This window comes from Siniperca chuatsi, linkage group LG3, assembly GCF_020085105.1.
Source record: "Siniperca chuatsi isolate FFG_IHB_CAS linkage group LG3, ASM2008510v1, whole genome shotgun sequence".
NCBI lineage: Eukaryota > Metazoa > Chordata > Actinopteri > Centrarchiformes > Sinipercidae > Siniperca > Siniperca chuatsi.
In genome coordinates, this window is record NC_058044.1 from 6,490,389 (window position 1) to 6,503,401 (window position 13,013).

The 13,013-nt window shown below is 39.8% G+C and overlaps 1 protein-coding gene and 1 long non-coding RNA gene across 4 annotated transcripts in view; one reads left to right on the forward strand and one right to left on the reverse strand.

Annotated features, from left to right (window-relative positions):
* LOC122871857 overlaps positions 1-13,013 on the forward strand; it is a 116,712-nt gene that overhangs the window by 77,279 nt on the left and 26,420 nt on the right. The gene's annotated exons all lie outside the window — the stretch shown is intronic.
* The window catches only part of LOC122871840 (vasorin-like), a 33,717-nt gene that overhangs the window by 11,175 nt on the left and 9,529 nt on the right, over positions 1-13,013 (reverse strand). Inside the window, exon 1 of one of the 3 annotated variants that reach the window (XM_044187310.1) lies at positions 12,120-12,178. The exons of the other annotated variants lie outside the window; for them this stretch is intronic. The gene's annotated coding sequence lies outside the window, so the exon portion shown is untranslated. Of the gene's footprint in view, positions 1-12,119; positions 12,179-13,013 lie in introns of those variants that run through there. 3 annotated transcript variants of the gene reach the window in all.

The window sequence follows — 13,013 nt, forward strand, 5'->3', positions numbered from 1 at the left end:
TCCTGTTCAAGCACAACTACTGCTATTTCACTAACGATTACTCAAGAAGAATTAAGGGATCCACTTAATTACAACTTGGATATTATTTTTGTAGGTTTGGTCATGCTCTTTCGAAGACTTCTTTAAGTCCAACTGGACAATAGTCTACTAGTGGACTACTACTCCAAATGGATTATGGGATGGCTTATCATTATGTAATATTGTGGCATTCCACACTCTTGTGGAATTGCCATCCCATGCTCCCAACCTCGTCTGGGTCGTCCCGATCATTATCAAACATATTAAATTAGTGGTACTTCTGCGGCAGCACAACGTGAAAAGTTGTCCTTTGTCATTTCATTGTATTGTTTTTCCTCTTTAATCCTGTCAGGGGTGAGTACTGAGACAACAAAGCAAAGCAGCACAACTCCTGTGGTTAAATCTTGCCAGGAAGGGAGGCTTGGTATTCTTCATTTATTTACACTCCGTGCCAGTGGGGAGCATTATGAAGACTAAAGAAGTCACCAAGGGAAACTGGAAAAACTGATGACAAAAACAACCACAGCGGCCGTGATAAAAGAGCAACAAAGGGAGCAGACATTTTGGAGCTGTTGGATTAGTTGTAAAGGTACAGGTATCACTTTTCCCCACTGTAGCTCTAAATCTAACTAAGACTGTACATACTTTTGTTACTTTGGACAAAATAGTTCAAAAAGGTTGTAGATGTAAAATAATAATTTGCATGTTTTTTGTCCAGCGTGTACCCCGCCTTTCACCCAATGTCAGCTGGGATTACCTCCCCCGCTACCCTCTAAAGGGTAAGTGGTTTTAGCTAATGAATAATTTTTAGATCTCATGCTTTTCAACATTTGATATCTGGTGTGTCTTTAGTGCTGAACATTCTTTGGTGCACAGGAAGTGATGTGTTTTCCTTTTTAGTTTTATTAGAATAAAAATAAAAAAACTTGACTAAGCATGAGCAGCAATCTCCACCATGGAGCACCACTTACAGAAAGTTAAACTAGCAATAGAAAATTAAATGAAAAGGACATACTGTGTTGAGTGAAATCACCACCTTAATGACCTTTAACCACCCAAAGTCAACTAATATTTTAGGATTTTCAGGATTACCACTTAAAAGAAAAGGGGTGAGGAATGGTGGGAGAGGTGAAGGAGGGAGGAGGAGGGACAGTAGAGTCACGAATGAAGGTACAAAGAATGAGAGAGGGGATCATAAATTGTGTTAGAAAGTCCGTCTACAGGGAGATTACTTCATTTTCATGGAGAAAAAAGGGGACGTCGGTTAGCCTTACCTCAACTCCCACACCCCCGAAACTCCCCAAAGTGGAATATCCTGTTACCTCATGCCTGAATAGCTTAGCAGTAAAATCAGTTAACAACTTCAATCTTTCTAAAACTCTTAGCCCCAAAAGCTATTCTGTAAGCAGATAAAGTATATGTGTGCTGTGTGGGTGTTGCACAGTGATGTGTCTGCACATACACAAACAAGCATGTGTAAGGATATAAGAACATACATTAATCCTAAATACACACTAAAAAAATGTCTCAGGCTATACTTTTACGCTTATTTTCATTTGGTGAAAATCAGTCTAACTTTTTCCATCACTTGGTTCATTCTTAGTTATAAAACCAAACTATAGAACTGTGAAAATGCAATGCAGCAAATAAGTTAACTGAACAAATTGCTTAAACAAATTATCTAAGTGTGAATACAGCCTAAGTTGCTTTGACAACTCTTGACCTTTAACCCCTGCACACTCAAATCTTTCCATCATACACAGTCCTGGGTAGGGCAAAGTCCTACAAAGCCATTTCTGATAGTCTTTGCGTCCATGTCTCGATCCAATAATCCAAAGAGCTGTTTATTGTGAAACAGCAAATCTTTATGACGTGAACTAAACAGACTGTGAGACATCCCCTGCAACTTAGTCATCTTCTATGCAGCAGTTAACACCTGGGTGTTGACAACTGTTGTCTAGACTGGGCAGTGACAACTGTGATTTTGTCTATATTAGGACGGAGAGAGATTCATTCAGTTCAATTCAATTTATTTATATAGCGCCAATTCATAACAGAAGTTATCTCATTGCACTTTTCCTATAGAGCATGAGGATCATGTTAAGAAAATCAAAAACAACACAAAACAAAAAAAAACCATGGAATTCTCTTACTTAAAATAAGGCAGAAGGAACTGTGTTTAGAGCTTGTTGTGGCAAGGCAGACAGAGCCAAACCACCTCTTGACTCATATAGCAGAACATAAATATGTCACACTAAACACAAAGAACTGTGTGAAGGAAATAACAATCAAACACAGCATTTGGGTAAAAGCTCAATTACATACACAATCTCCCTTATTGTCATTAACATCTCTCTCCAGCTGCCCTGAAAGCTGAATCTCATTTCTTATTCTCTGTGCCTTAACGTCTTTCTTAATATTGTCATTCATTTTGGCAAACTACACGCACACACACACACACACACACACACACACACACACACACAAAGGGAGCATGACCAGTCACCTGTGGAACAAATTAATAACACGGTGAGTGACAGCCCATCTCCTCCTGTTATTTGAAACTACTACAACTCCCTCTTTAGGCTTTCATCGGCTGCTGGATCGTGATCTGTCACATCTTTCCGTACCTGCTGGATTTTTCTTCCACCAGTCCTCTTTACTTTGTACCTTTTCTTAACTTTGTCCAATGACTTTGACTCCGGTCCCTCTCTCTGTCTCTGCTTGCTCCCTACTTTTGTTGCGTTAAGAGGAATAACTGACAGCTTGCTGATCAGGACTCCCTAAAAACATGGTGTTTCACCCAGACGGGCGTGATTTTGCCGGACGTATCAGTGCACGCTTCGGTGTTCTGGGACCGCCTCATGCCCTGAGTGCGTGTTCAGTGAGGATGTTGTGTATTTGGTCTGACCTGGGAGATGATTAAAATAAATTGCACTTTGTTTTACTGTAGTCTACTTTATATGATAACCTGCGTGCACCTTTGCAAGAATGCAGACATTTTTTTGTTTCATGAAGATGAGAAGTTGGTCTGAAGTATGGGCTAGTTTTATTTCTAAAGCTTGGAAAATTAGGCAAACTAGACTGAATAATACATGCATATAATATGAGATCAGTTTATTTGATGCTTGTCAAGTATGAAGGCATACAGAATATACTATTCACATTTTCCTATAATTTGTATATTTGGTCTCACACCTACAGTATGGAAATTGATAGTCTGCCTAATAAAAACCTGCAGGGGTGTCTACTCGCAGTTACAGCCGTGCCAGTCAGCAGTAACGTTACAAGGAGCAAAAATCTAAGTGTATCTACATAAAACGATGGTCACAAAAAATTTAAAATCATCTCTGATTGAAGTTACAATTAGGCGTAAGGCCTCCTGTAGGCTTAATCTTGGGGTTAGGGGAAAGATTAGGTCAATAAACCATGTTTTAGGTTACAGTTTTGCTAGCTTATCCGAAAAGTGATGAGACGACCCAATGCGAGCCGACAAGAACGCGCATCAGGCACACAACACAACACGTGTGACGCAGGACGTAAGGCACTGCCCCTGGTTGAAACACCAAGTTTTTAGGGAGTCCCCTTGCTGAACAGAAAACCTCTTTGTCATAGCTTCACATACAGTACAAAGCTTCTTTAGCCTTAGTGTGGAAGTGGGAGGTCAGAGGTCAGGATCAGGATAAGGATCCAGTGTCTGCTTCAAGAATGCTACAACCATGTGAATGTTTGTTTAGACGTAGTATATAGTCAAATAAAAGCCTCTCAACTTAATCAACCAGTTACCAACTATTCTATATAACTTGCATTGTTTGAAAATAGAGGGATGCTTGAATTTTAAAGTCAGTTCCACTTCTGGTTGGAGCAAAAGTGCAATCAGCAGGCGTGAATTAAAAACAAAACAAAAAAAACAGTATGCTGACTCTACCTTTCCTATCAGAATGAAACATCAGCAGGGCAGATATTACCCACTCCTAAACCTGCTTACCTGCAGTAGTTACAGTATTGTTTGGCAGACAATCATAAATTGACATGAGTGCACCAAACAAAGTAGATTACTGACTAATAATCATTGTCTGACAGTAATCTTTGGCCAGCTCAGTGGATGGTTTTGGTGCATGTGGGTGCCTGACTTGTGTCTGACTCAGGTATCGCAGAGGTGCCAGCTATGCTGCTGCTGCTGCTATGATGCAAATGTAAAGTGACATTTAGGTGTGCCGCTGCTGCTTGTCAGACCTCAATTCTCATCTGTAGGTTTGGGAAACATTGCTGTAAGCGGATCAACCCCTCTCCCAGTAAAATACCAAATCCTGCCTGTTCACAACAGTATCTGTGTTTAGCTTGAGGAGTTTGTGGGCCAACAGATTTTTTTAAAAACTGATTTTGGTTTCCTGCTGAAGTTGTTCCAAACAGAACTGCAGTGACAAGTACCTGAAATTAGAGGAGTACCTGTGTGTGCTTCTGCTTCTATCTTTGAGCAGACCTTTCTCACAGCACACATTTTGGCTTATGAGACACAGGTGTAACTAATATCGCTGATAATTGCTGCATTCCATTTTGGTATTTCAGTGCCAGGGCTCTGGTGTTGTGCCTGCTGGCTCACTGGCTTTCTGGAAAACCTAAATGTATCAGAGCCATCATTAAGGTTATTAGTTACAGCTTTGTTTAACAAGTCAAAATATCCATTGTTATTATACTTATATTACTACATAGTCTCTGTTCCATCAGAGTAACCAGAGGTTAAGTTGGCGCTGCAATAGTGCAACTACTGGGCAACTGCAATAGTAGCTGTCTGTAAAGGGGACTTCTATTCAAGGTACCAAGTTGAGTTCTAATCTTAAAAAAAACGAGCTACTTTCAGGCAGAGCACTGTAGACCCGCATGCATCAGCTGATTTGCATCAGCTGCTTCATTCATGCTTCACCATCAGTGGGTTAATCATCGGCTGCTTGGCTACCAGCCGACATAGTATTTTATTTATACAGGTGTATGCAACGGTCTTTTAACCAACACTTTTTTCACTGTTACTCTGCTGATTTATTCAAGCCAATTTAATTTGCTGGCACAGCTCCTTATGTGCTTAGCTTTTTGGAGTTTAACAGATTCTTACGAGTTTATTAAGGGGGGGATTAGCTCTTCTAGAAGAGCCCCTGTTGCAGAGCCTTTTTTACCACATATAACCATTTGCTATTGTATAAATGGTTAAATCTGTGATCTAAGGGTCTTTAACTGACAGTTTTGGTTAAATTCAATGTTTTTTCACCAAGGCATATTATGTGTATCCTTAAGGCCTTACAAACATGTTGCATGCATACCTCGAAAAACATTATTTTAATGTTTTAATACCTCCCTTATCAACATAGGTTTTCTTCTTCTCCCCTTTTATTGGCATATTGCTTCCTTTTCCTGCTAATTACTGCTGCAAACCGTTAGCAGTCTCCGCCGTTGAACGGAATCCAAATGCTCGTAGCATACATGTGTATCCTCATGTTTGTAGCGGTGTAACACAAGATTCAAATCATACAAGGACCCAGTCATCAAAACATTCCTCTACAGCAATACTAACATTTCATTCAAATTTCACTTTCTAAGTTACTACTACCTGTGAGTACAGGGATAATATGTCTAAAAAGCTCTAAAAAGAGACTATACATCTAACTATAAGTGCACTCAAGCACAGATTTTTTAAACATAAATTTAAATAGTGGCATGTGTATGTCATTGTTTTTTTTTACTGAATTCATCATATCAGTACACACTCTGTATGCTTTGGTTTCTTTCTATAGAAATTCAGTAAATATTTCATAGATGCAAGCTGATGTTCATAAAAATGGTCAGTCGGCGACTTTTAATTGTGCACACACAAACATAAATGCAAACATAACTTGTGTTGAGCCAGTGGAGAGTATGGAGAGAAGAGATAGAGAGTGGAAACACACACCAACTTATCTGTATTAGAAGAGGAATTAACCAACCTGGTTTGGTATTTACTTGTGGCATAGTTGGGCACACACCCTGATTCTGGATGACTTGGTGACACCAGCTTTTCCACTGATAAGTATGACTGCCAGTATGATGCACCACAAGCACAGTTAGGCTTTCTGCAGCAACAACAGCAGCGTCACGAAGGTAAAGGTTGCGTGTGTTTGTGAGTGTGTTCTTCACACTTCACTGGCTCCGAGCCTGTCCTGTCTGTCAACAGTTGGAAATAAGCATGTCACCTGTACTCACCTTCCCGCAGGTGTGCCAGCGGGTAACTGGCAATCGAAAAATCACTCTCAAACATGTCTACTCTTTTCTTGTCCTTCCCTTCTTACTTACTCTTAATTTGTTTAATCCTCCAAGGGAAGTTACAAATCCTCCAGTTACTCTAATGTCTTTTCAGAGTACATTCTAAAGTCTCTACAGTAGAGTACAGACTTATACTTTCTTCATATTAGAGTAGTAAATACATAAAGTCTGATATTCATAGGAAAAAAACAGACAGCTTCACCCAACTGGTTATTCTCATGTGTTTCTAAAAGCTAAAGACACACAATTCCCAAAGCTGGAGTTGATAAAGACTCATTTTAGGCACATAGTGAACTACTCTTTTGCAGTAGATTGAGATGATTTTTCTAGAATGAAAGTCTTAAAGCTACAATAAGCACACTTGTCACCTTGAAGCAGTGAAGTGTATTATTAGTTCTCCCTCCTCCCTCTTGGATCTGTCAATTCCTGCCCTGCCATCATTTGTCGCTCATCTTAATGAGCTGTTTACATCTGGAAGTGGCCTCTAGCCTGAAGGTGAGATACTGGCAGAAGCCACACAAGCAGTAAATGTTTTTCAGCAAAAGCAAAGGTTCTCAGAGTTTTCCATGCAATAAACTTTCCTGTGCTTTTTCTTAATGCATCCTACACTCATTATTGTACTGTTGCACATTGCAGCTTTAAAGTCAAACACACTTCACTTCACTTCACTGCTCTTCATTCCTTCTATCTCCTTTCTCCCTCCCTCCATCCATCCATCCATCCATCCATCCATCCATCCATCCATCCATCCATCCATCCATCCATCCCTCCTCCCACCTCCAGGCCTGATTACTGACTGATGATCACCTGAAGGACTCTCACCCAATAGAGGCCCCTACATGCTTGTTAAGCCCAGCTGTCAGTTACCAAAGTGTGGCCTCTGGCAGGATACAAGATGGGTTGGACTGTGGGGGATGAGTAGGGGTGGTAGACAACTTGCCTCCACTTTGTACAAGTCTCAACAGATACAAACATCAGACCCAGTTCTGGTTCTGAATGATATCTCTCGCTCTTTTATACCATCATGTCATATATCTCCTTTCTAGTTGAAACTTAAGATGGAAATGATGTTCAATAAAAAAGAGAGCAATAGAGAGACAACGGGCAAGTATGAAAGAAAGACTAAATGGAACTTATCTTAATTTGGTCCATATTTCAGTGGGGTTACTTCAAGAATTAAAAATAGCAACTGACAAACCAAACTCACTGAAATGTCTTTGTCTCAAGTGAAACAATCGGCAAGGCATCTTACAAATATTACGCATGTTTGACGCAGACGAGACTCCAGTAGTGACAGAGGGGGCCGACTTACCACAGTAAAGTCGTCACACTGCCAAATATGTATTCTTCTGACAATTTGTCTCAAGCCCCACGTGAACTTAACCTCACTGTCTATACGAACATATTGCCAGACAAGAATGTCACATTACACATATTACGTTCCACGATGGGGTTTGTTTTTCATCCAATGTAAACATTTTAAAATTCTTACTTTCTACAATATCTGCACATGGCAACTACATGTTAACTGTTCCTGCTTCAGCCTCCAGACCGTGGTTGGGAAGCACAGGAGAGAATTTGTTTTCTGCTCCAGGGCCAAAGTTGTTGCTGACTTCGGGGTTAACACCTTTCACTTTACTCGGTAGTTGGCAAGCAAATCACCGGGATTTGGCTTGGGTCTTGAGGAGTTGTAGGCTTTTATTGACAAACTGTAGCTTAAACTGTACATTCACTGCTATGTTCACAGTTTAAAGCTAACCTTATTCTGCTCAAATCACCAACAACTGACTGCTCTTGATGCAGTTGCACTGTCACTCTCTACACTGAGCTATTTCTTAAAGAGAAAGATTGTTGTTATGGCAACTAAAATATGATTACGGTTAGGGTTAAAACCTAAAACACTCGGTTAAAGTTATGGAAAAGTCATGATAAAACAGTAAAAATAAATTACATTAAATACATTAAACACTGGTATGTGACATGGTATGTGAGTGCAAACTCAGCTCTCCCACATGATTGCTGAATGCATTACATGCTCATCCATCCCCCTCGACACCCTCACTTTCTGCTACACAACGGGTACACTATTTCCTGTACTCACACTCAGCGTTGCCACTTGACGTAAATTGCGGATTTGTACAATATGAACGTAATTCCTAGGAATACTAGGCTGGTTGAAATTTTGTTTTGTCAAATTTTAAGCACGTTTGATGCAGACAGGACTCACTCATATAGTGATCTAGGCACTCAGTCTGAGCGAGGGCCTGCCAAATGTGTATTCTGACAATGACACTTGAGCGTGACTTGAGTCTGTTCCGTATGTAAATGGAGGTCCACTCCTTTTTTATTTCCGTCTGGGGCAACATTATTAAAAATACATACAATCATGGTGACTTTTTTAACCTTTCGATTTCCAGTCATAAAGTTCACACTTTTATCCATTATGATTGACTATATATGCAACAGTACTGCATGCTTTGTCATTTGGTGGATGTTTTCATCATATTGCATTGGATTATGTGGGGACTTGCAAGCTTTGCCTGTTGATAAACATTACATAACCATTTCCAAATTACCTCAATACAAATGTGTAAGAATGTACTACACATATTACAGTTCATCATTTTCTGAGCAAAGCAGCAATTTGTGCTGAAAAATGTGCTCAGAACTTATTTCAGACCACAGCCTCAGCAGTAAGCCACAAACTGCATGCTGGGGCACTGTTTGCATGGCTTGGTATAATCATGGGACTTCTGTCTTCACCAAAAACTACTAAGTAATTTGTGCTGGAAATTTACAGGCATGGCAGACTCACACTGGAAAATCAGCAACACTCAGTGTTGTTATTTACAAATCACACGACTGCTGATAATTTTTGTCTCGTGCAAACATTTCTTCAAACCTTGAACCCTGCCTCTGCTACACCCACTTAATTTCTTGACCAGCTGCATGCACACACACACACACAGATACTGAAACAGGCCCAAAGACCTCTTCCAGCCGTCCCCTGCTGCTGGATCAACTCATTAACCCAGTGTTAGGTCAGGGAGTGTGGACGGATTTACTGGACTTATAGGAACTGCCAGTAAGGGCGGGCACACACACATACATAATTATAATTTGATTATAATTGGCAAATGGGTTCACTTTCAGAAAATTATGAACACAGAACATTTTATTAATATGAGGCACAAACAGTTAATGTGTGTGTATAGAAATGTATCCCTGAAGTAGGATGTTGTTTTGGCATGTGTGTGTGGGATGGGTGTTTACTTTGTCACTTATCTATTTACTTAAACTCCTGACAGATCCTTTAAAGTAAACACACACACACACTCATTCTTGTCTCTGCTGGAAGGGGAATCAATTAGTGCAAACTGAACTGCGTGTGTGTTTGTTTGGCTCGGTTAAAGCCAGTGACCTCGGCTGGTTCATGACCCAGAAACAAAGGCTGCATTTTAAACAGGAACAGAAAAATCTAATTTTTAACTCTTTGTGGTGCTGTTCAGAGCCATGCCTGGCTGTCTGCTCCGTCAAGTTTACAAGACCAGACCTGATCCTTGCCATTATTTTCACAGTGTGAAAGCAGCTAAAGACACATTAAATGTGTCCTGGGAGGGCGACTCTGCTGAGAAGCCTTTGTGTCTGCAAGAGAAAGAAAATATGGAACTAATTTTAGTTTGGACAAAGTTCATCCTGTGCTATTTGCACAACATGTCACTGCCAGAAAATCAATTTTCATGCTGCAAACATGAAAAGTTTGTACAGCACTTTCTACTTTTGTTAAGAAAACTCTTTCACAATTGCAGACCATCACAGACAAAAAAAAATATCAAAAAGTGGAAATTTTATCCTGAGACCACAGCTGATGTTTACCTAAAGACACAAAACAGCATGGGTTCTGACCAATGATGACATCACATGTAAACACACACACACACATCAGTGCTTATCTCCTCAACAGGCCATTAATCAAGACAGAAACCAGGCTCTCTCTCTGGTTGCACTTGCCTCACTATCAGTAGTAACAAATATCAAACCTCAAATTAGAGACAACTTATTCAAAGTCCTGAGTAAAGTGATTGTGTGTTTAATGTACTGTGTTAGGTTGCAAGTGGTGCAGAAAAAAGCAGCTCAAATTACCCTACAAGTGATTTAGTTGAATAGGGTCAAAAGTCACGTTAACACTGTCTTGCTCCTTCTGTTTGTTTTCTTTTTAGCTCGGACGATTTTTTTCTGCCCCTGGATTTTGAGATTTATTTTTTCTTGTGTTGATACTTTGTTTTCTGTGAGAAGGAATTAACTTAAACTGAAATTTGGGTTCATGGAAGAACAGTAGTAGAGAATATGACTTTGTGACCCTCATTATGCGTGTAGGTGCACGGCTATGCAGTGATCTAGCTAGACACACCTCCAATAAAGGTTGAAGACAGCAGATTTCCTTTGAGATTTGACAAGTTCTCATAGGAAGTAGGCTACAACACAGCAATTAATCTAGTAAGCATTCACATAAAGTCCACAAGAGTAAAAGTAAAGAGTAAATCTACACATTAGCAGACAGCTAGTATAGTGGCTAGCTTGGTTATAAGTAAGCTCATCATAAAAAAACTAAATTCTACTAAATCACAAATCAGAAAAATCACAAAACAGCTGTAATAAAAGATAACAAATAATGGTCCAACAAGGGCATTTGGGGAGAAGATAAAAGATGCCAGTCGACATTTGCTTGGGCACAGATCTGACAAAATGGTAAATGTAACAATGTCAGTTAAGTAGCAACTGCTACAGAACTGTGCCAGTAGCGGTTGTTACAAGCAACAGAGTCTTCAACTGAAATCAACTGAAACCTGCTGCTGGTGGCAGAAGACCAACAGTCTGTTGATTTCAGGTGCCTCACAGGTCAAAATATCTACAAAAGACAAAGTCAGTACAGTATAAGGCCGCACTAAAACCAGTAAAAGCCAAAAATATGACACCACAACTATTCACTGCATAACTGATGCAGCCAGTGTCAATGCTTCTTTTTGATTGCAAGTCCTTCTGCAAGCCCTCACTGCACTTCATGTAGAGTAACTGGAGGAAGAGAAATGTGAAGGCATGGCGACGACACGCTCCACCGCAGACCCAGCGCAGACACACGACTCTGAAAAAAGGCGCGAGGATTGTAGGGATGTTATGTTTGTGTGGATGGATGGAGTGTGTATACACACACACACACACACACACACAGAAGCCACAAGTGACTTCATTTGATTTTGCACTGATAGCACAAATAATGCTTGGCTGTCTAATTATTTCAATATTTTTAGATTGTCATTTTTCTTTTGAAATTTTCCTTAAAATACATAGAAATTGACAGAAGAGCTGGACGAAGTGATTGGAACATGAAAAATAAATAAATAAATCACAAATAGCCACCAGAACGTCACCAAATAGTTTTTTAATACTCGTGGGAACAGTTGGATTTAATTTGAATGTTTAAAGTATTTTTCAACTTAAGGAGCTGAAATGGGCCAGTGGAAATGATGCCATGCTTCTTTCAGATTCCTTTGAAGATAATATCTGGTCTGTTCGATTTCATGGGAAGATATGTGAGTTTTAACTAGTTGGAGAACATACTGAGGCTGAGCTGCACAACAAACGTGGTGTAAGTTTCTGAGAATGTGCAGTTCGGCTGTGTTAATCACAAGTGTCTGTTAAGAAATGGAAATCAGATAGATCTGAGCAGATTTCCTCACATTAGCTTTGACCACAACAGCTGTGAGTAAACACACAGGTATGTATGCACAAAAGAAACACACTTTCCTTACCTTCCATTTTCTTACATCATTTCAGGTCACTGCGGGGTCTCCAAGTTTATTTTTACATGATGTCCGTCTTTTTTCAATTTCACTGTACACAGATTGAGCAAATATTAAGTCCACAATGTTCTATCATTTCAGATGAGGACTACATATGCAATAAATTCTGTTTTAGCACATAAAAGAGAATTTCACAGTGGGCCTGCTTGAGTTCTTGTGGCCAGAGTTCATGTGGTTTCCACTTCATTTAAACTCTGTATATGGTAGTGTTGCCTCTTTGAGGGTTTGGTAAGAGCATACATTTACTAAAAACACATTGTGCAAGAGCATAGTGAGCCACAGAGACGGTTAAAACTAAGAACTGAACATCTCTCTAGGCTCAGCTGTTCTCCAAGCTGCCAATTCTGAAAATACTGTATGTTTGTTTCAACTGTAGGGACATTACTGAGTCAACTTACAGTTTTTACTCCATGTCCACTGTTATTTGCTTGCTCAGCTGTCCTGTGTGCCGACCCTGATGTGTTGTTAACCTTTAGCTGACAGACTACACTCCATTTAAAAAGTTTTCTCTGTCCTTGCCAGGTTGTGACTCACTCTAATGAGGCAGAGACAATAATATGAAGGGCATTCATATAAAACAACATAATCTATCACCTTCAACAACTGGCAAACTATAGGAATCTGCAACAAATTTTGTGGAATGCACACACAAACCTTTCCATCCCTTTGAATAATGGCAGCAGTCAAATTTTAACGAGCAGGGAGTTTAGTGAAGGCCAGAAGTCTCTGAACTGACCAATAACTCAATCAAACCCAACACACATATATTAAGTTCATTTTCTGCTATGAGGCTGTGAAATTGCTCCATCAATCCTTGCTACCTCCGTTTGTTTAATATGTCCC